The sequence below is a fragment of the Manduca sexta genome, chromosome 28 (assembly GCF_014839805.1).
Source record: "Manduca sexta isolate Smith_Timp_Sample1 chromosome 28, JHU_Msex_v1.0, whole genome shotgun sequence".
In the NCBI taxonomy this organism is placed as follows: Eukaryota; Metazoa; Arthropoda; class Insecta; order Lepidoptera; family Sphingidae; genus Manduca; species Manduca sexta.
Genome location: NC_051142.1, coordinates 10,926,407 through 10,948,514, shown reverse-complemented (window position 1 = coordinate 10,948,514; position 22,108 = coordinate 10,926,407). Strand labels below are relative to the sequence as shown.

General features: G+C 32.7%; 1 protein-coding gene across 1 annotated transcript in view; it reads left to right on the top strand.

Annotated features, from left to right (window-relative positions):
- The window catches only part of LOC119191014, a 125,853-nt gene that overhangs the window by 9,034 nt on the left and 94,711 nt on the right, over positions 1–22,108 (top strand). The gene's annotated exons all lie outside the window — the stretch shown is intronic.

Here is a 22,108-nt window from a genome sequence, read left to right as displayed (position 1 = left end):
GAGAGAGTGCTAACATGCTGCACATTCTGTTAAATTATTTGAAAAACCGCTGTACATATAACTTCAAGGATATAGAGCTCCAATATTTGTTCTTAAACCGAATATAAATGGTATGTTAACAGATAGATGCTCGCAAACTTTATTGTGTTTTTAGAAACGGCAACATCACGTCATTATTGACGGACTTGTTAAATACCTAAAATTACGTATCTAGCAAAAAACCCACGATGAAACTGCGCTCATTAATTGTTATTGGATCTCGGATAAGCGAAATATACAACTGATGAAAAATAAAATGCCTATTGGCAATTTTAAGAAAATGATAACGAGTCTTAAATGTGTAGTTGTATCCGTTTTCGAGGTTTTGGAATAAATCTATTTGGAAAAAAGGAATCAGCTAATAATCAAAAACGCAAATCGATCGATTGCGTAGTAGTGGTCACATGGTAGAGCGAATCTCCGTTGTTTGGACAAGTAATTTAAAACATTAACCGGACTCTAACAACGTTCTAAAATAAGTTGGAATGCCGTGACGCAGTAATAAACCATTGAGATTTTTGCGACGAAGTTCTAGTGAAGGTCGCTATAAATAAACAAGAAAAAATACTGTTAAGTTGAATTGTAAATAAATCAGTTTGTTAAACGTGTTTGAACGTTTAATTTTAATTATGTATCTTAGTGGATTGTATGCAAACTCTTATAGGGTGCAGATCTTAGACCAAATTTATTTAAGTTAAGACTAACATTTACTTATTCTTTACTATCGCGGCTGTGTTTGGGAAGTCCTTTGAAATAAACAGTTCCTTCTTTATTCTGGTTAATTTTTTTATAATATTAGGAGTTCATTTCGCCTTCGTGTGCGTGAAAAGCCTTACTCGCTACAAAAGTCTCTGAATGACTGGAGCGATTCATAGCGCCACCGTTGGGATTCTTGCGCCATCTATTTAAAAATCCCCGTTATTTTTCATAGGAACAAATTGCAGAGATAAAAAGGTAGAATATGTATTAATCCACGCCGTGATCTATCCATCGTCAAATTTCATCTAAATCCGTTAAGCTATTACTACTTCTGCTTCTAACAAACATATAAACATTTTCGTAAACTTTTGCTTTATAATATTGCTAATAAGTATAAGATAAGAATTATAATTGTTAATGTTATGCTTGATAATGTATTTAAACTTTTTTTTATAAGTTACTTTTCATATATCGCGATTTATTGTATAAACTAATTTATTATACAGGCATTGTTCCCACGGCTTATACAACAATATTTTATTCTTAAGAAACATATCTTATGTAGGCCAATTTATTTCACTACATATGTTTAAGTCGTAAAGAGTGGTTATATTACGGAATTATAAGGCAACAACTACAATACCTAATTAAGTAACTACACGCAACCAACTTAAAAAACAAAATAATATGGATTAGCAAATTCACGCAATTTTATCATATACTTTACTAAAATATAATTTAAGTAGCACAATAAATATTAATTAATATTGTGTCAGATATTAGAAAAATGCTTAATTAAGTTTATGATAGTGGTTATAAAAATATAGTTGTGTACGTGTATGTGTTATGTGTACTTTAGCTTGTAAGTATTAAATCTTATACGAACAGTATTTTAGTATATTTTAATTGGAGCCTTTTCGAATGTCGTTTATGTGCCTTTATAACTTCTCTAGCTAGATACAGTTTTTATACTTAAATATTCAATTATATGCTAAAATTACTATGACTGCCCATAGTTCTATCGATTCATTAAATTTATAAATATATATCTGACATATTCAGGATTTCGTGAGGGTACCTACCCTGGCTTTGTCTATTTCTGATATTAAGGAACAATGTGTAATGTGCATTTAGTTTTGTTATTCGAAGTTCTGGGTAAAGTCTTATTGTTAAAATATAAAAGCTATCAACTGACTATTGTCGTCATTCGATAAACTAAGCATTACCTATATCTATTGACTTATAGGTATGTACATATTATGAATATGGAATTTACTACATCTCAGATCTCACACGTAGTTCTACTGTCGCAGAAGTTTCACCCATGGGACATTACTAAGGTGCTATGAGTTTATGGGTTATTGTGTCGACTACATTGATGTTTTGATCCGCCTCGAAGAATAATAAACGTCCAATTTGTTGATTTATGTCAAGACGTGTCCGCCATTTTAAAATGGCGGTCGCATAGTTGCAAGAATGTCAAATTGTATGACATGTTTAAAGCCTAATAATATTTATGATTAAATAGGTATTTAACATTATTTGGAAATATAAGTTTTTACAACAACCGCATACGTATTATATTGAATTACCTCTATCTCTAACATAGGTTTTTCTTAGAACAATGAATGAGAAAGAACTTATTGTATTTACTGATAGTGTAGTTAGTAACGCAGTACATGCTTTTGAAGTGACGGGTTTATTTAACGGCCACATATTGTTACACGAAAAGGTTGCAAAAATTTGCAATCGAAGTACATATTCCACAGCACTCGTTAAAAGTAGTGATTCAAAATTATCTATACTTAGATACTAATTTGAACGCGATAATCTCAGGAACTACTAAACGTCTGGAAAATTTCCTTACTTATATAAAGCTACATTATTACTAACTGTATAAGTTACTTGTTATCCCGGAAGACTATCATACCCTAGAAGCTGCAGGCAAAATCTGGTACTAAAAAAAAATTATAATATATATATTTTTTTACCAAAATCAGTATATTACTAATTAGCATAAGTAATTTGGTGACTATTTAAAAACTAAATTATAAAAAAATAACTTTTCAACCTTGGGTCACGTAATACATTGAGGTTACATTCTTTGTCGTCAACATCGTGCGTGACAGACATATTTAATTAAGGAAAAAATAACATCTTTCTTCTTGGAATAACTATTCCAGCAATTACCGTGCGCAATATATGGTAATTTTGTATTGGAAAAACTCGATGGTTATATTGCACGCCAGTCGGTGCAAACTACTTCAAAGGGGTGAACTCCGTGGATGATAATGTTAGAAATATTAGTTCTTCCTAGGTCTTTGCCTTACGTTTGTGATAAATTAGTTTTTTCTATTGGCTTCATAAGGGAACAATTTTTAAAAAATTATTAAATTCTATTCTAAGTTTCATAGGTATTAATTATAACTTTAAAAAAAAATCGTAAAAAATATACATAATATTATTATAAATAAATTCAGTAATAAACAGAAACACTATATATTTTGTCGATGCAATTAAAAAATCCGACTTATAAGCGCAAGTATTCCCAGCCTCTAAGTTAAAATGTTGAGACCGTGGCCGACAGTGCCCTCAGATTTGCAAATTAAGTTGCTGAAAGTCTTGAGTGAACTCTGTTTAAACATTTTATACCTCTAAGTGTGATTTTTTATGAATAATTTCTGTTTCGCAAACTTTTAGTTTAAGCTCTTTAAATTTTGAGTCTTAATAAATATTTTGTAAATTGTAGTATTTTAGATGCAGTTAATTTTTTTTAAACCATTGTAGATACGTATGCATGGGTGAGTCAGTTTCAGAATGCTTATAATAATTGAAAGAAAGAAAGAAAATACGTTTATTGCGGTAGCTCACACTAAAAATAAGTTATAAGTATTAACATTAATTATATACCTCGTAATATTTGATTAAATAATATTCGATTAAGTACTTTAAATAGTTTATTTTTCACTGGTATTTATGGAGTTGCACCAGGACGCTATTAAATTTTGCATGGCAAAAACGACAAATGAAGGGAATGAACCGTTTTGATTTCATTGGTTTTCATACAATTACTATAATACTGACTGTTGCTTCAACTATTTTCTGAAGTATAAACAGTTCTGTTGATTAATAATTGTGTGAAAACGAAATATTGAAAAGCTCTTAGTTGATATTGGTGTAGTCTCGTGTAGCAAATTAAAAGTTACTATATTTTTCATTCCAAACAATTATTTGTCCCATACTTGATTAGAACTGCTAACAAAGGTACTAAAAACTCAACCCACAAATTTTCAGAGCTAAAATAGATATTATTAAGCTAAAAATTCAAATTAATTCATTTATTGAATGTGTCATTAAAAAGATAATACTGCCCGAGACACAGCATATGTGTACCCAACGGATGTATATAGTCATGTTATATCTACTGTAGGCACCTCCTGCAATTACTTAAAGAACAAGATAATGTAAAACGTATAATCATACCTCATTAAGATAGTATTTCTATTAGCGTCTACCATCATCACTTTCGACCCGTGGATCTTTACATTATAATGATAGACATTGGAGAATGTACTTTCCCTCGCTACTGGATCGTGATTGGAAGCAGCCATTAATATGTATTACGTGCCCATACTTTTTATTATGGACCGCAGTGTGTAATTTACGGTTTCACAGACTACCGAGTGTTTACTCTCTGTGGTATGCTTTGATTGAAAGCTGGTTCGTGCCGACGCTAATTCTGGATTTCTTCATAATGCATGTGCATTTTCGTAACGTGCATGTTTCATTCTTAAATAAAATATTAGTAACTTATTTACGTCTCTTTATGCTAAAGCTCTACTTTTTATATGGATTTTAGGCAGCGCCGGAGCATTCGATTTCTTTAATCGTAAATATTTGCATTTAAGGATCGCTCTCTTCGAAGCACAGGTGAACCTAACAATTAGTGAAAAAGTAATTTTGTAAACAATACACCTAACACCAGCTTGTATGCTAAGAAATATGATAACATTCGATTAAATTATAATTATTTGTGTTTCTTAGAAAATTATAACCAAACAACCACATTTATTATACAGGTTAGAAATTTATACCGTGTCTACAATACACTCCGAGTATATAGTTATTCGGAGTAAACGTCCTACTAAAATATCTACAGGGATTACACATAAACCAATATGGATGACTTGTGGTTCAAAGGATTTGCAAAGCGGCAATGCGCGGCCTGATATGGGATTATTAACGATTGCCATCAGACTGCGCGTCTGTTTGTGCGTCTCTCTTTTCCCACAACTGCATACAGTTGAGAGCTCTTGTTGTTAAATAGGCATATTAATTTTTGCCATTACCTTTCTTTATGTGATGTAGGAATATTATTCAATAATATGATTTGTCGATATTGAAGCTATGTCTGCTTTTGGACCCGCTGTAAATTGGCCCATAAAACTATAAGCCAAATAAATATCTTGTATGAATCATCATATGTAGGTATATTACTATCAAGTAATCGAAAGATTTCCTTTATAAAAATTTTATGTTACATCATGCTAAGCTTATGCCATTTAGTTCACTATTAGTCTTAATTAAGTGACCACTTCATCCTTGACATTCGTTGATTAACTCATAACAGTTTATAAAATGATATGAAAATTAACGAGATTTATTGTTAACCCAAAATACAGTTAATTATACATTTGTGTATTCATTTTTATATCTAGTATGACTGTTGCGTCATGAATACGTTTATTTTGGTAATAATGAGTTATACCTTATATTTAGTTATACACTTGGGTAAATAATTTTCGTATGAAGGTTTCGCGTGAACTCGTCATGGTTGAAAGTCTAACCAAATAACTATGTAAACTCGTTCCATATAAGGAGTTCTGTAAACTTCGTGATCGTGGGAATATGCATGGAACAAAATAAAGGCTATCGTGTTCATCTAAACGGACAAATATTGACATGCAATTTAAGCCGCTTTGCCACACAGTAGATGAATTGTTATGCTAGAGCAAATGTTCATTTCAAGAGGGTATAAAAGACTGTAGCAAAGTAGGACGTCATCGGTTTCAATCGTCCTGTAAAACCGGACTTTTTTATCTTGTGATGTAATTTAACTGAAAGGTCAAATTAGCGGTTCACCTACGATACCGTCTAGATATGTTATCGATTAAAATGTTCTTAATTATTTATGGCATATGCAAATCATATACAAAGAAGGAATCGTAATATTCTATTTCACCATTAAAGAACTAAGTATAAGTGATGTATTTAATATATTCTATGACTTTACAAGCTCTTGAAATTAGCATTTGTTTGTTTGGAATCCATAGTTTATTTAAAAATGTTCTTGCTCCAAGATCCTTTACTGTTTTTTTCCTTTTTTCTCAATCATCGTCTGCTTTATAACTTTGACGTCACCAATGTCAAATCCCAAAAGAGTAATTTACAGAAAATGAAAACAATTATTAAAATCCATTTATCTGCTAAGACCAGAAGCTGTAGTCATATGAGTTATCTGAACCCAAACAAAAACAACATTATTCTGCTTAACGTCGGGTAAAAATGAGAATGTATTTTAAAAACCATACATTACGGTCATTCTTTGCGCAATAATGAAAGCGTTGGAATACTCGTGGACCATTATGAATGTTAATATTTGAAATGTGAACGTGTATCGGTTTCCACGTGCCGATATGTAGAGCGTGCGAAACACACGCTGAACCGAATGCCGCCCAAACAATGGGCGGGATATGACGTGTAGCCATTATAACATATAGAAGCCTATTGCTTGTAACTTACTTTCAGTAGTTCACGAAAACGACGGAAAAAAAGATCTATTAGACTTTTAAGTGCGGGCATTATAAAGCTTTTTGTGCGAATAAAATCGTGAATAAACAGTAAAATAATGAAAGCTGTCGTAGTTTGGAACTTGATGGTAAACCCACGCGGCGCGAACTGAGTCAAGGCTTCGACCAGATATCACATTTTCATATAAACTTTTTAATAAATACGGTTGAATATTTATCCTGAATGTTTGAGGTAACGCTAATGTTGTTATCGTGCTAAAATTTGAAATCAGTAAACTTATAACCAAAAAGAAAAGGAATCACGCAAAGCATTGTACAATCTTGAAAATCAACCCAGAACTATAATTATAATACTATTAATATAAGGTTAAAAAATAATAAGAGAATCTGATGGTAACGAAAAAGGTGAGGAGTATTTACAAAGGCATTACAAACTATGCTACAATTTATTGAAGCAATAACTACAATGTTTGACCAAGCATTTTACGAAGTGTTTTGCTGTAAGGAATCGCTAAGTATAATGCATGGGTTTGATGGATTTATCTTAGATTACCTATATATACGAGTTTAAATTAAATTCAAGTACCTAAGATTTTATAAATAATTTAAAGTGATATTAATAATAATAAATATATGTATGAGAAGTATGAGGAAATACAAGAGCATGTAACTTGCTGACACAAATAATTCGACTATTTTATAACTCGTGGAAGTTTACGCTAAGATATAATTGGGTCAAGCATGGAAAGTAAATAGGTAAACTCTTTATATAACATTAAAAAAATCTATTATGAAACGACGTCAATCGCACGTGCATTTAATATTGGCTACGTTTCCAGCGATATTTTAAAACAAAATCCACTTTTTCTTTGCAGTAATTTTTTCCACGACCGAAAATACAATCGTCATTCGTAAAAATACTTCGTAGTTGAATACATTTAAATTATTACAATTTTTAAGACGACGTTCTGTTTTATTTATGAAAGAATTGAACAAAAGCTCTAAGTATTACGCCTTTTAATCTTTTGATTGCCATTTTAATCATATAATTATGGCAATATTTATTGCAATAACTACGAATTTCTAAGGAACAAACATCGAAACTACCTTCCTTACTTTTTAAAGGTGTGAAAATAAGTGATGCTTTGATACCATGACGACCACACCATGGCAAATAATAAATAGTGTGCGCTATCATTGATTCTCCATGCTAATTCATCTTCAACATAAAAATTATAATTTTGTTTGCCTACAACATAGGTGTGAAAGCTGCGAAGTGTGGTAATCATCTGGTAACGCCATAATAAAATGGTGAGAATGGACTTAAGCTGCGAATAATATGTTAGAAGGTGCAGAATCAATAAAATATACACACTTTTGATTACATTAATGAAAAGGTGTGAAAAGTTTAATCGAAGTGGTTTTGTCTGCGACAAGCATAGTATAATGTCAACATTGGCTGACCTCCGTGGCGCAGTGGGCGAGTAAACCGGCTGTGAAATGAGAGGTCACGTGTTTGATTTCCGTATTGGGATAAATTAATCGCCGAAATAAATTGCTTTAATGTTAACGATTCGTATGACATTCCTGATTAGAACTACCATTAAAATTACGACTTTGTCCAACTTTCGAAAGAAATTCGGGCTGACGGAACATAAGTTATGAGTACGTGGTACGCAGTACCCATGTAACACCATATCAAATGGTGAGAGAGTTGCTTACGCACGTCAATTGACCGTGAAGCCCACGCTACGCGCACACGGTGTGCTCATTCATGCGATCGATATTATTTTCCTGCTTTAATTATGGTCTATGAATATATGTATATTGTTTTGAACCCCTGTTGCGCATTTCATCTCCGCTTACCTTCGATTTTAAAGAGGTTTATCCAGTCTTTTTAGTTAGACGTTGAGAAGATTTTAAACGTTTTACGTTCAAAGTTGGCTTGATTTTTTATTTATTCTCTGGAAACCAATTTGTGATTATTATTTAAGAAAATAAGAAACTATTGAATAATATTTCAAAGGCGGACTTCTAAGAACTATTTCAACTACGGTATCTAATTACTTAAGTACAGAAGCCCTTCCTGAGAGTCAATTTCTTTACTACCACTCAAATAATCAGTTATTGAACATTTTTTTTAAATCTCTCCAATCTTTACATATGCAAAAATTCGTGTACATTTAAAATCATCATCATCGAGTATTATCAATATCGACTCTTGACTCTGTGAAACATGCTATTTGTGCTGCGAGCGAGAGCAGTCTATGAGGAAACATGATCGGTTCCCGCACCGACACTAGTGTTTGTATGATTCAGAAACATTTCTGTTACTCATATTGCAGGATCAAGAGCTCTTCCTAGTTTTTAATATCTACGACATAAGATTTTTACTTGTTTGTTGGTTTAGGAAGAGAATTATTTGTAACCTTTAAATGTACTTATATCTTCCAGGTAACATTAAGCAATGTCAATAGTTTAGTTCAGTAAATTTGAGATTATTTTCATAGTACTACGGTAAAGACATATCATAAATGTAAGATTGACTAAGATGAACATTTCGGCGGATAGTTGTTTATTGAAAATACAATTTCGTGGAATTTTGCAATGTTCTCCCATATCTTTTCTAAGAGATTTACTCATCGGAGGCGCCACTATCTTAATAATTTACTCTGTTTATTGGTTACCAGCTTGCGTGAGAAAAATAATACGAAGAATACCCGACCTTTCAAGTCCTACGATCGTCTAGAAAAATACCAGCCGCAAATAATTACCAGATTATACTATACTATTTTACCTACAAGTAGCTATATAATAGCCCTATATCAATAAGAAACGTAAGTGAAAGGTACGGGGGGAACTGCCAATTTTATTTATGAATGGGTTTTTAATGTTTGCAAAACTTGGCATAGAAAAGATTCTGTTTGGATTACGTATAAAACTATTCGCAAGGCATTTTATATTTCAACATGTAATAAACATCGCGAAATAGTATTGATAAGGGCTACGACACACGACCGACATCTACTAAATTGTTTGATCTGTGCGACTACTAGTCAAGTAACTGACGCCTGTAAACAGAAAAATCATTATAATTGACTCATTTTTTTTTGTTGACGATGGTAACCTGTTCTACTGAATTCTAGAATATTTCGTACAATGTAATTGTCTTAGACAACTTTTCCTTACCATGTCTTTTTGAACCGTTATCAAGCAATTAACCAATACTAATCAAGCAACTAAAAATTGTTCGAGTGTCGGAATCCTAAATTATGGCTCCGACATTGTGTGCATGACATTTAAAAGCACCAAGGTTAGTGGAGGACAAAGATGTTTCCAGTCTTCGGTTGACCGATTTTTAATCGCACAAACAGTTTCTGAGAGGAGTGGTTCATTGTTTTGTATAATGAAGATCGTTTACGGTTAGTTAAAAGTGTACTATTAAAATGATTATAATTACTTACAAAATACAACTAACTATACACATAATGGGATTGACAAGCAAAAGAAATTGAACTATGTTTTTTCTTCTATAAAGATTCTTAAGATTCTTTTTACTTTACTATGTCTATAATCACAATTCATAATAAATCTGGTTGTTTCTTAAGAGTCAATGGTAAGTTATTTTTATTAAAATTATCTTATACTTAATATTTGCTTAATAAAACAACGGAAAAGTTCTAAAGAAATGGAATAGCTTAGCAATTAACACTGGTAGGTATATCTTTAGCGATTAAGCGAATTCTCCAAACACTTAACTGTAACTTGGGTATTGAGCTTGTTAGCTTTGTTATATTAATAGGCGTTCACATATAGTACGTAAACATTTTCGTGGAAATGTTATAAAGTCATGTAAATAGCTGGGGATTACTGTTTCTATCAAAATGCTTTGAAACTATTCGTTCAGTGTTTGTATGGGGACGTGAAGTAAATGGCTTTCCTTAACTCCAATATTAAACCTTGACTTAATTTATAGAATTAATTCCATATAAAGAGTAAATATTTTGTTGATTCATAATTAAGGCCAACAATATTACAGTCCAGTTATAAACAGGAAAATGTTGTTATATTACGCACAATCTGTGAGAATTTCATATGACACTTGCGGGAACATTCTCTCTGACGACCCTTAATTAGTAATGATCTTGTCCTCTGCGCAATAATACGAACAGAATTAAAATGTCCTGCATGTTTTGATGTAATCATCGATTAATTGCTGTTTTAATTAATATTCTATATGTATATAAATCATAAGTCCCTCAATGAGGATCAGGATCTATTTGAAAAAAAGCGAGCCAGTGAATAAAAAGTTTAAAAATATAGACATAAAAGTTTACTTTCAAAAACTCAAATTCCACTAATTTATAGTCCTAACAATTAGGTAACGCAATCTGACATTTCCTAAAATAAAAGCAGAAAGGTCAAACCTCGTTGGTTGTAACCTGGTTCCGCGGTACTAAGCACACATTGTACTCAGCAAACCTGTTGTAAATGTTCACCTGCTTGACATAGCCCGTGCCTTGCAAAATGTGAATTGTAGGGTTTGTTGATACTCTAAAGCACAAGTGATATATAAAATAAGGTTACTGTCACAATACGAGATACTGTTGAAAATTTCGCTTCTGTGTCTTCGAGGGTCATTGCTATAAAACGTATAGGATGGTTATTGCATGTAATGCTTACCTTCATATTCAACATTAAACACAGCGATACAATCCGAAAACTATTTTTATTTCGGTGTCGAATATTCGCAGAAATATAAAAAATAATTATGCTTATGTATCTATTATAAAAACTAAAAGTCATTTAGTCATACAAATGACGACAAAATATTATTTGGAATGTATATTGGCGACAAATTAATTTAATATCTTCAGTTCTTTATTTTACCACTACGTTTTAAATGTATAACCGGATTTTGTGCAAATTATTTATTTTTGCATATTTTATTACGTTTTGCATTATTAATACAAAATTTGTTTTATTTAAAATAGTTTTAGAATTCTCACAACACAGATAACAATCTGATAGGTGCCCAATAGATTATTTCATTTTAGATTTTTAGACAAGTTATTTGGAATTTGGACAGACACAGACGACGTTTTAATTTATAGTTTGCACTAAAATATACGCAGTTATTCACGCTGTATAATATTATACAACAAACTACTGCAAATCATAAGCATATGAGTACTTTACGTACTAAACACGTCATATTATTCATTAATTAACATTCGCTGAGCGCAAACGTAAGGTTGCCGGGTAAAACTCCGCATTATCCTCAAAACATTTACTTATTCTCAGACGTTACGTAAACGTTACGTTTATGAAGGAGGTTGCCCTGTTTGCTCTTATGCATATGTATGGGAGGCCTCAATACCGTGTTACTGGGCTTCCAAGTTACTCAAAGATTTAATTAAAATATTTACCTTTGAAGTTTGTGCTTATTTTTTGTTATTTAGCTATTCTTTATAAATCACAAAATTAACGTGTTACCGTAACAATTTTCTATTATGACAACTTACACATGATAAGATGGCAGGTTCGTTTTAAAGATCTAGGACATTACGTTCAGAGTTCCGTTAAAGTTTTCATTGTAAAAACATACGTCCAATGCTATAGCACTTATGCGAGATATATTTCAGTCTAGTACCTAATGGGTGCTAAACCTGTGAAAACACGTAGCATTTGCTGCGACACGTACCTACGTACAGCAACCAGGTTCCGTTGCAGTTGTGCAAGCGACCTCGCGCCCACTGCCGCCCTCGCGCCGCTCGCTTTGCATCACTCTCGATCTCTTCGGATATGTCCGCAAAGGTCGCAGGTGTGGGATCACTGTTATATCCACAATTAATTTGATAACCGCTTTTTACCTCACACTTATCGGTGACATCTGTACAATTAATTCTTACAACCTTTAGGGTTCTAGATTTGTCGCGAGATTTCAACCGTCAGCAATAGAATTCTATAGGCATCACTTCGCTTAACATCGACAACAACTCAGTCTCAGATGAGGAACCTAGAGCAGTGGGAATCTGCATTTTGTAATAAAAGCACTAGACCACTCTGCTCCGTTTTTTTATATATGGAGGAGTTTATTGTTGATAGGAAAGCATAGCAAGTTAAATTGCTCGTCTGCTTCATCTTTAAAAATATAAAAAGAATAATCTCAAAATCTCATCCACAAATCAAAAATAATTTAAAGGTCTTGCTACCTTTATAGCAACCGTACGTTGATGAGGATTCCAATCGCACATCAGTTAAATCTATACAGCACAAAACTTGTTTAATGAGATAACTGTTTCCATGCCACGGGCATGATACGAAGAGGAACTAATTAGGTATTTAGAATGCCTTTTTTTTACTCGGTTCAAAAAGTGTTCGTGTGCCAAATGCCTAACGATGTAATTAAAGATACTTAGATTTGATAGGTGTTATCGACTCGCTTTCTTCTCCTTGTTTTAGTAATAAATTATAATAATCAATGCTTAAATATCGAAAGTGCTTACAGTATCCATTTTACCTCCATATCTTTCTCTGTAATTTTACCCGATGCGGTTGGCAGGTATAAATAATAACCTTGCCCATAATAACTTTCGGCTTCGTTTGTGTTATAAAATTAGTTATTCTGGACTTTCAGTTATTTGTCATACATGTTGTTGTAGCATTGTCCTTCAGAAATAAATAAAGTTCTTTTTTAAACAATAAAGATACCGCGCAATAATTAAAAACAATATTTCACGCACAATTATATTAGTAACAATGTCACTTGAAATGTGATGTACAAACTTTTTATATCTCTAGTCTGCCTTTACTGACATATTAATACTAATAATTCGTATTTTTTAAATTAGCTACTATTTACTCGATATCAGTCTGTTTACAAATTTGTCAACCTGAAACAATTTTTTTAATGAATATAATTTATTATTGAATTGTTATACCTTAGGTAACATAGATTTTGCCTCAATAGTAAATATCTCAGTATAGCTAAACACAACTTCAGACATATTATCAGTGGACATATAGGTATAATTAAATCCTAAAACTGGTTTTTAGATTAAACCTTTCTCAGAAGCGGGCGCGGCTGGATTGAGGTAGTGAAACCATTTTGATTACTACTTGTCTATACATATGGTATATTTCACAATTATTATTCAAGCCATAAAGTTTCTTACATCTAAATATATATAACTCGAAGGTGACTGACTGACATAGTGATCTATCAACGCACAACCCAAACCACTAGACGGATCGGGCTGAAATTTGGCATGCAGGTAGATGTTATGACGTAGGCATCCGCTAAGAAAGGATTTTGATTAATGCTACCCCCTAGGGGATAAAATAGGGGATAAAACTTTGTATAAATCTTCTTAGACTTTCGACTGATTGAACTGAAATTAAAGATTGGAGCTACTATGATGAAGACGTTCGCTAAAAAAGGATTTGGATAAATTCAACGCCCATGCGGATAAAATTAGTTTGAACCTATCAGTACCGGGAAGATATGTAGCAAGACTTTTATCATACAGTGGACTTTTATCCCGGAAATCTTCTTCACGCCGGTGAAGCCGCGAGCAAAAGCTAGTAATATATAAATAACAAGCTTTGTATGATCTCTCTTTTCTTTTCAGGTATTAGGGCAAATGCTCATGCACACATTCCCTAATCGTTGATGTCTCACACTTTCTCAGTGGCCGCTCTAAGCCGAGGTTCGTAACCTGCTAGTGGGTTGCCTTCAGCATGGTTGCTTAATTTTCAAGGGTTGCGAGCGTCTAAGGAGCTCACCCAAAAGTCAGGTGTGTTTGTATTATAAGCTGGCCCTTGTCAGGCTAACAAACATAAGACATATAAAATAAATGCACACATTTATAAAAATTGATTTAATGTGCGTAAAACAGACAAGTGTGAAAGATAGATATATATGTGCGTTCTAATGTCATAAAACAGTTGTAGTATGTGCGTTGCTCATTCTATGTAGTAGTAACATTGAAAATGAAAAACAAAATGTGCGGTACAAAGCACGTGGTGTATCCTTTCTAGAAGTACTGCACAATCTAGGTAAAGTTTACTAAAATAAAAGTACATATAAAAACATACATAGTATAAAAGTACATATTTATTCCTGAGAAGAAATTATGTGGAACTCTAATTCTAGTAGTTACATTTTTTTTTCTTAACACTAAAGTTCTGTTTTACACCACGACGTCCGCAGCTGCGCTGCCGTAAAAATATATTTCTATAGCTCAATTATTTTTAGTTTTCCTCTTATTGTTTTTATTATCAATTTTCACAATATACTTAAGCTACTGTAAAAAATAGTAACCTGTTTTATTTTCATTAATGATTTTTCATTAAACAATTGTCCTGAGTTGCGGCGTTAATAAAAGTGGAACCGTAGTGTTTGATTATAACCGAATGCATAGGAAGTTTTTTTTGTATCCCAATTATTGGTTATTAAAATTTTATACGCCTCTCGAAGTCCCACAATAGTCTAGTTATGGGCAATTAAATGGACCATAAATTCGAGAGAGTAAAAGTGCCGCTCGGTACAGAGTTAATGAAGATTTATTTGTTCGACTTTAATGCACGGCCTGTTTGATATTTGGTACGAAATAAGAATTTGTACTTAGGAAGGACTTCGACTGGTTTCTTATCATTTAGGGGACAGAAATTTAATTTGATGTAAAATAAGCGGTAAAAGTAGGTGAAGCCGATATAACTGTCCCAACACCTTCCTGGCGGAATACTAGTATACAGTATAATAATTATATTGAAGCACATGTTTCTTGATTGTACAAATTAATAGTATTGCTTCTCAATTAACTGTTTGCTTGACCTCTAACCTCCTTATGCATCTTTTTGTAAATAGCTCGTCTTTGCGTGGGCAGTCTACGGTCTCTATAGTGTGGCCTTGGAGTCTTGCAATGGTATATACATACGGAAATATTTTTAGTCTCAATTTCTATCATACTGCATTTTAAGAGTAGAAGATAAACTATATTAAAGTAATTCATTTTTATGTTAGGTTTAATACCCAAAGATTGCCTGGAACCTAAATGGGTCGAGCGCATTAGTTGAATCTTGCTTTAATAATACATAGTGAACCACCGCACATTGCTTTACGCGAATAACACTATTTAGGCTACGTGCGTATTATTCGATATATAGTATTATATGGGATCACGTACTTTGTCAGCTTGAGGAACGCGAAATGTAGGCCTGGTTGCCGAATATTGGGCTGATTTTAACATTCAAGGGATTAATGTTTATTCTAATATCTGATACGGTAATGATATGTTAGTGTAGGGTTAGATTCTAGAGAATATAGTATACATATACAATAATAAAATACAATTAACTATCTTAGCAAGAGCATTAGGTATTAAATATATCCCGAAATAAATTTCTAAAAAGCTTAGTTCATCCATCTTTCTGGCGGCAAAGCAAACCCATGCTAGTTTATTGTATGAAGGCAATATTTAATATTTTTTAGGCCAATTATTCACAAAATTCATTGATATTAGGTACCACACATTCAATATATAAAAAAATCTGTTCAACCATTAAATACTCGCGTCCTATTATTATCGAGCATTCAACATATACATAAACATTAAAAACTAAACATTGATGCTCATATTCCTACTATAAACCAATTAAGATAGAATTATAGCGTCTTGCTGTATTCGGATACGTTATATAACACATTTAATATATTCAAAACAATTCATTTTGAAGCAATAATTTTTGGATCTAACGTTGATTGCTCCGAACGTGTGGGCAAGCTATATTTTATACAAATCGAATGTCCCATAGTAGTAAAGTCAAGGTTGAGTGTAGGAACTGGTTTCATTCAGTGAAAATGTAGGATTTGTGCATAATGCGTGGGCTTAAGGCCTCCGCCAGCCTGCCGAATGGAACTGTCGTGTGTTTTTGTCGAATGTTTTTTGTTTTTTGCGCCCGACGTAGTAGGTTTAATTCAATTATAGAAGATTGGGATCCGTACACACTGCATAAAAACAAGAATAAGAGAATATGTATTATTATAGAGTTATGTTATATCAAACCAGGACAATACTAATAAAGCAATAAGACACGGAAGTCACAAACGACTTTAATGCAGATTAATAATATCTTTGACGGGAATTATAATTAATTATTAAATATTTTTTACGATTACGAATTTTAAAATGACATTATGAATAAGTTTATTTTACTATTTCGATTAAAATAATAAGTAATAATATCTCCTAGTTGAATTTCTGCCACCGCGATTAATCTCAACGGAGATAAGTCAGGTATGCAGGAGATATTGTACTGCACGACTGTGTCCGCAATTCACAGATGCACTCTCTGTTCCTGCCCCCTCATAGTCCGATGAGACGGCAATCCATCGTGACCGGAGAGTGATCAGGCGCAGGGCCAGCAGCTTTACGTGCTTTAAGATACTTAATTCATAAATGTAACATACTTATAGCCTAAATATGTGTCATCAAAGTTTAATAATTGATGTTATTAAAGCAAGTTTACACGAGTTCAAATTCAATTAATCTTCGAGTTTGCCCATTGCGTACTAAAACACAGTTTGGTGAAGTCATGTATCTGCTACAGTCAAACTGTTGAGTCAGCGATATCGCAGAACGCCTGTCAATAATTACTTAGCAAACATCATTGGCTTATCTATTCTCACAGTGACAAGACAAGTTCCCAGAAACATTCAGGCACTCCGTGTTAGTGTTTTAGGTTTATTTGCATATGTTCTCACACTATGCTAAGGCACTTGAAACATTATTTTGTACAGTAATTGAACCTTCAAGCAATTATTATTTTGGTAAAGCTTTATTCCCATGATGTATCATACTTATTTTTTGTCATTTTTCATCACTTTGATATCTTTCTGTTTCTTTTTATTACAATGATATTTATACGAAGCCCAACCCAAACGCGAACAGATTAGCCATTCCCTAAACCGTTTAGGAACGTTACGAAACGTCTGATCCTGTAATCGTCCAGCAACATATCCGTTAACTCCGGGCTTGTTGCCAATCCGGATTATCGCCTTTATCATATTATATTACGTAACTTGGCCCAGAAGCCCAGGACCTTTCCTTTGTTGCTGTTGAAAAAATAATATTATACTTACAAGTTTTATTGCCCAAAACGTGACTTTGAATGTATTTACGCAATCACATCAGAATCGAGACAAACGTTTTTAAGATATTTCGAGCATAAACATCCTTATTGCTGAAGATGTAAGTTTGTTTTTAATTAATTTAGCTAAGATTTTTTCTTTAAAACCAGTTTTTAAGGGAACGATTTCGCCTTGTCACTAATTGTTTGTATAAAAAAATGTCTATAAAACTTCCCTCTTGGCCGGCGCAGATATTGTAAAACTTTAAATCACTAATAATTTCATTATTAAACTTCTTACCGTAGTTTTACGTTATTTAAGTTATTACATACAGAACCAAATTCCGACGTAGTCAAAATTAAAATTTAATAATTAATATACCTTTCTGCGACGTCGCAGCTGATGCATAGTCATAGACTATTCAAGTGCAGTGTCGGGAACACGGTATAAATTGCACTGTAGAGGGAATTCCGACCCGCTTATGTTTACCTTTCGAGAATATTCTACTTTGACAGAAAAGACGTGTGCCCAAAGATATTTACGGCCAGTTTCTTCATTCTTAGTAGAAGTAAAGTTACAGTTACTTTAACTTAAATTATGACGTTTGTTTTGTGGCAACTCTTATATAATTACAATCTAATAGTCGATGCTTGCACAGTTATTGAAGAAACTGCCATTATTAGAATCAAATACTACTTCAATGTTTAGTTTTGATAACGTATGTCCAAACCATTATATCTATTTAACGCATTGACAACCTTCCTAATTTATCTTCTAATTTCCAACACCGGTTTAATAACTGCTGATTGCCTTAAAAGCTGTGACTCCGTTTCATTTCGATAACCGTATCTGAGGTCAGGATTTGTGTCTAATAATGATATAAGCAGGTCCCTATATTATATGGCGAAAATACCGTTGGTTTTCATATAAAGATATAAGATTACTACTTACACTGCTCAATATAATAAAATGCTACTGTCCGTCCTGGCTTACAGGAGTTACAATGGCGGGTGAGTGGCCGATCTCTTTGAAGATGTTGACAATTGACATGATGGTAGGATATCATTAAAAATCACTTTGTCAATTTATCACAAAAAAGAACGAGCAATAATCTCAAATGAGTCGGGCTGAATGTAAATCGTCCGCTCGTTACACAAGCGAGAACATCCAAGTCGGTTCATTGCAGCCGTCCTTTGTCTGGTAATAGGTAAATTGCTATTGATTGTTCTTTGTTCGTCTAATTGTTTCGGTATTTGGCCTATCTCGTGCCGCGCCTGAAAACTGAATCTAGAATTGTATAAGTACCTATTAAAAGACGTTAAAGATGACTTGGGTTTGTTGTAAGTAAATAATTTTAATTTTACTGGGTGGGTTCATATGCGCGTGAGTTAGTTTGAGTAGGTAATTATCCTAGTTCGAAGTTAGTTACGAATGTCTTCGTTATTTTAGAGACTAAACTTCACAGTACGATAATAGGTAGAGCGCGGGTGTTTGACTAAATTCAGGTCGATTTTAGAGTTTGAGTCAGCCATCCTCGCTTCTTCAACTTGTGCCGCCAAGCAATTATGCATATGATAGATACTTTTTTCTATGGTTTTTAAGTTGTTGACATAGAATTCAGTGACAATAAATGTTTTTTTGAGAATGGTATCAATGGTACATGAGAAAATTGTAAAGTTTTTGATGATACTGTTATCACTATATTATGATAAAGTAGGTATTACTTGAACAAGCATGGCAGTAACCATTAGGCGTGCGTCCCACACGTATACATTCAGCTTTATAAATTGCGGTCACATAAGGTAGAGTTTGAAGTGGGTAACGGTAGCTACTTTAGTTCTTGCAGCTAAATTAAGACATTTTCAAGAATTTCCTTGGCTACATTATCAAATTTGTTTTTTTTTCTAAATGACATTGTTTTTATATAAAAAAAATACAATAGCAGCATGATCATTATGGCATTGATATTATCAAATAGCATACTTTATCAGGTTTTAAAAATGACACATTATGAATTTTAAAAGTTCTAGCCGTAAATAAATATTTAGGTTCCAAAGGATAATAACTTTGACATATTCTTCATTAAAGCATAATACATGAATACTTTTCTGGTAAAAAGTCATTCACATATTGGTTTTTTGTGGAAAAATAACACAATGCTTGGGAAAAACAACTTCCATTATTAAATTAATGTTTTGCGCAAAATAACCACAGAAGGTTAATGGTGTGATTTTATTTTTTGCTCAGCGTTCTTCAGTCGTGTCATGTTCAGGTGTTGTTTAACTTTGTTAGTATTTTTTTAGACAATGTTTAAGGATTTTAATTCAGTTTGTGTAATGGATATGTATTATTCTCGACGACACCGATTGTGAATGATTACGCATTGAATACTAAATCTATTATTATACGGCTATTTATTTTGGTACGAGAACTAATAGTATCTAAGTATGTTATAAAACAATTTAGATTCTGGAAAAATAATTTATTTAATTCAAAATTTTATTCAGCTCCAATCTTGTAATAATTGTTTTTTTTTTTAAATGGCCGACTTCAAGTAGAAATAGACAAACTGTAAAAATATTTTAAGCAAGGCTAAGCGGGTATACTTTCGAGCTTGTTCAATATTTATAATTTTATACAAATGAGTTCTTTAACCTTTGATCAATACTAATTAAACTTTTTATAACATGACCTTTGGAGACAATTTATTATGCAGTTTAATAGACCAGGTACAGACTTGTCGCAGCATCTTTATATAAAATATACATTATATTTATCATATAAATAAATCGAATAATTTTCTAATAGACTAACTAAGTTTACTGACCCCACGCTGAAGTGATTTGTGCTGGTAGAACTATTGGAATCTGCCGCTACCACATCCTAATTTCAAATAAATGTAGGTATAAAATCTTGTATTCGAATTGTACTCTGAACTATCACACTATTTTTATTTACACAATATCTAGTTATTACTGATGGTGACATTGGCCGTTTTCACTTATCTAGTTACGGTTTAGCGGTGCGAATCCGCCACTACCGCTTCTAGTGATGTAATCTACAGAACGCGAGGCTACCCGGAAAATCATTTATTTACATATTTTTTTTGTTGGTGGTAAGAAATATTTTATATCCGCATGGTTAGTGACCACTGTACACTAGGTGTAGTGTAGTGTAGTATAGTGGCACACGTAAGTGTGTCGCGTTTCGAAATCTGCCTGTGTATATGCGGTTCTAACAGGCCGGCATAATTGTGTTTACTACCGAGGTGTAATCTCTCGTCAGTCGACGTTTTATTGGACTTATATTTAAAAATATGTTCTCTTCTGAAAGTTAGAACTCTGTCTACAAAATAACGATTATGTTCGGCCCATACAACAAGTTGGGAAATTTACGAACATGCCTATTGTTATAACACTGAAATGGGGCGAATCAGATCATGTTGACTTTTATGTTGTTGACTTCAGGCCTCTCCAAATAACGTTTGGTATGATGAATGTTTATTATGTACTACCTATGTAACTATAGCACGAATCCTAATATTTTGTACGTATTTTTATAATATATACAATGGTGGTATACCTACGCCCGCATGTCTAGAAAAATTCACAAAGCAATCTTTCGCTGGCGCATGCTTAGTTGATCTATCGATGATGATAGTTGAAAATAGTGAATTCAATGGATAGCAATATTGTCTTGTCATTGTTTATTTATGTTAAAAAAATATCATTTTTTTTTATTTTGAGAAGCCTGCCAATGTGACTCATATTTTACTGGCCAATAGTTTTATACTTTAATGATATAATTTAATTCCATGACAATAAAATTTAATATTAATCATGCGCGTTTTAATAATTTGCTTAAATGAACTTGGATAACTTGCTTTCTTCAACGCGTTTCTGATATAGTCATACCGATTTTATTCAATGTTAAAATATTTAATTACGTTTAGGATAAGTAGAAATCTATTGTTATCAATTTAAAGAAATCTATGAATTTAAATTGAGCGAAGTCGGTGGAAAGTAAATATCGCATTTATATGGTAATTTGGTTCGAACATAAATCGTCTCGCGAAGACAGTGCCATACGCGTTGTGAAAATTATTTTACTGTACATCCTGGGTAAAATATGTAAAGTACACTTCTTCATACTCAATGTCGTGAAATTAAAAACTGGTGGTGCATTGTTCTAGTAATACTTATTATATTAGTTAGATAACAGTTCATATATTTGCATGATAACTAACACACATTTTTGCAATGAAAGTTATTTTTTCCTTTGAAATTGATGTTGGTTCAAAATATAAAGAAAATACGTCGTTACCTATTTAAGCCTAGGGCATTCCCTATGCCATATTTTTTCCAGGGTACAAATTTATCATTTATTTGCTCTATTTGTTAAGGCATTATCTCCAACTTACCTAGTG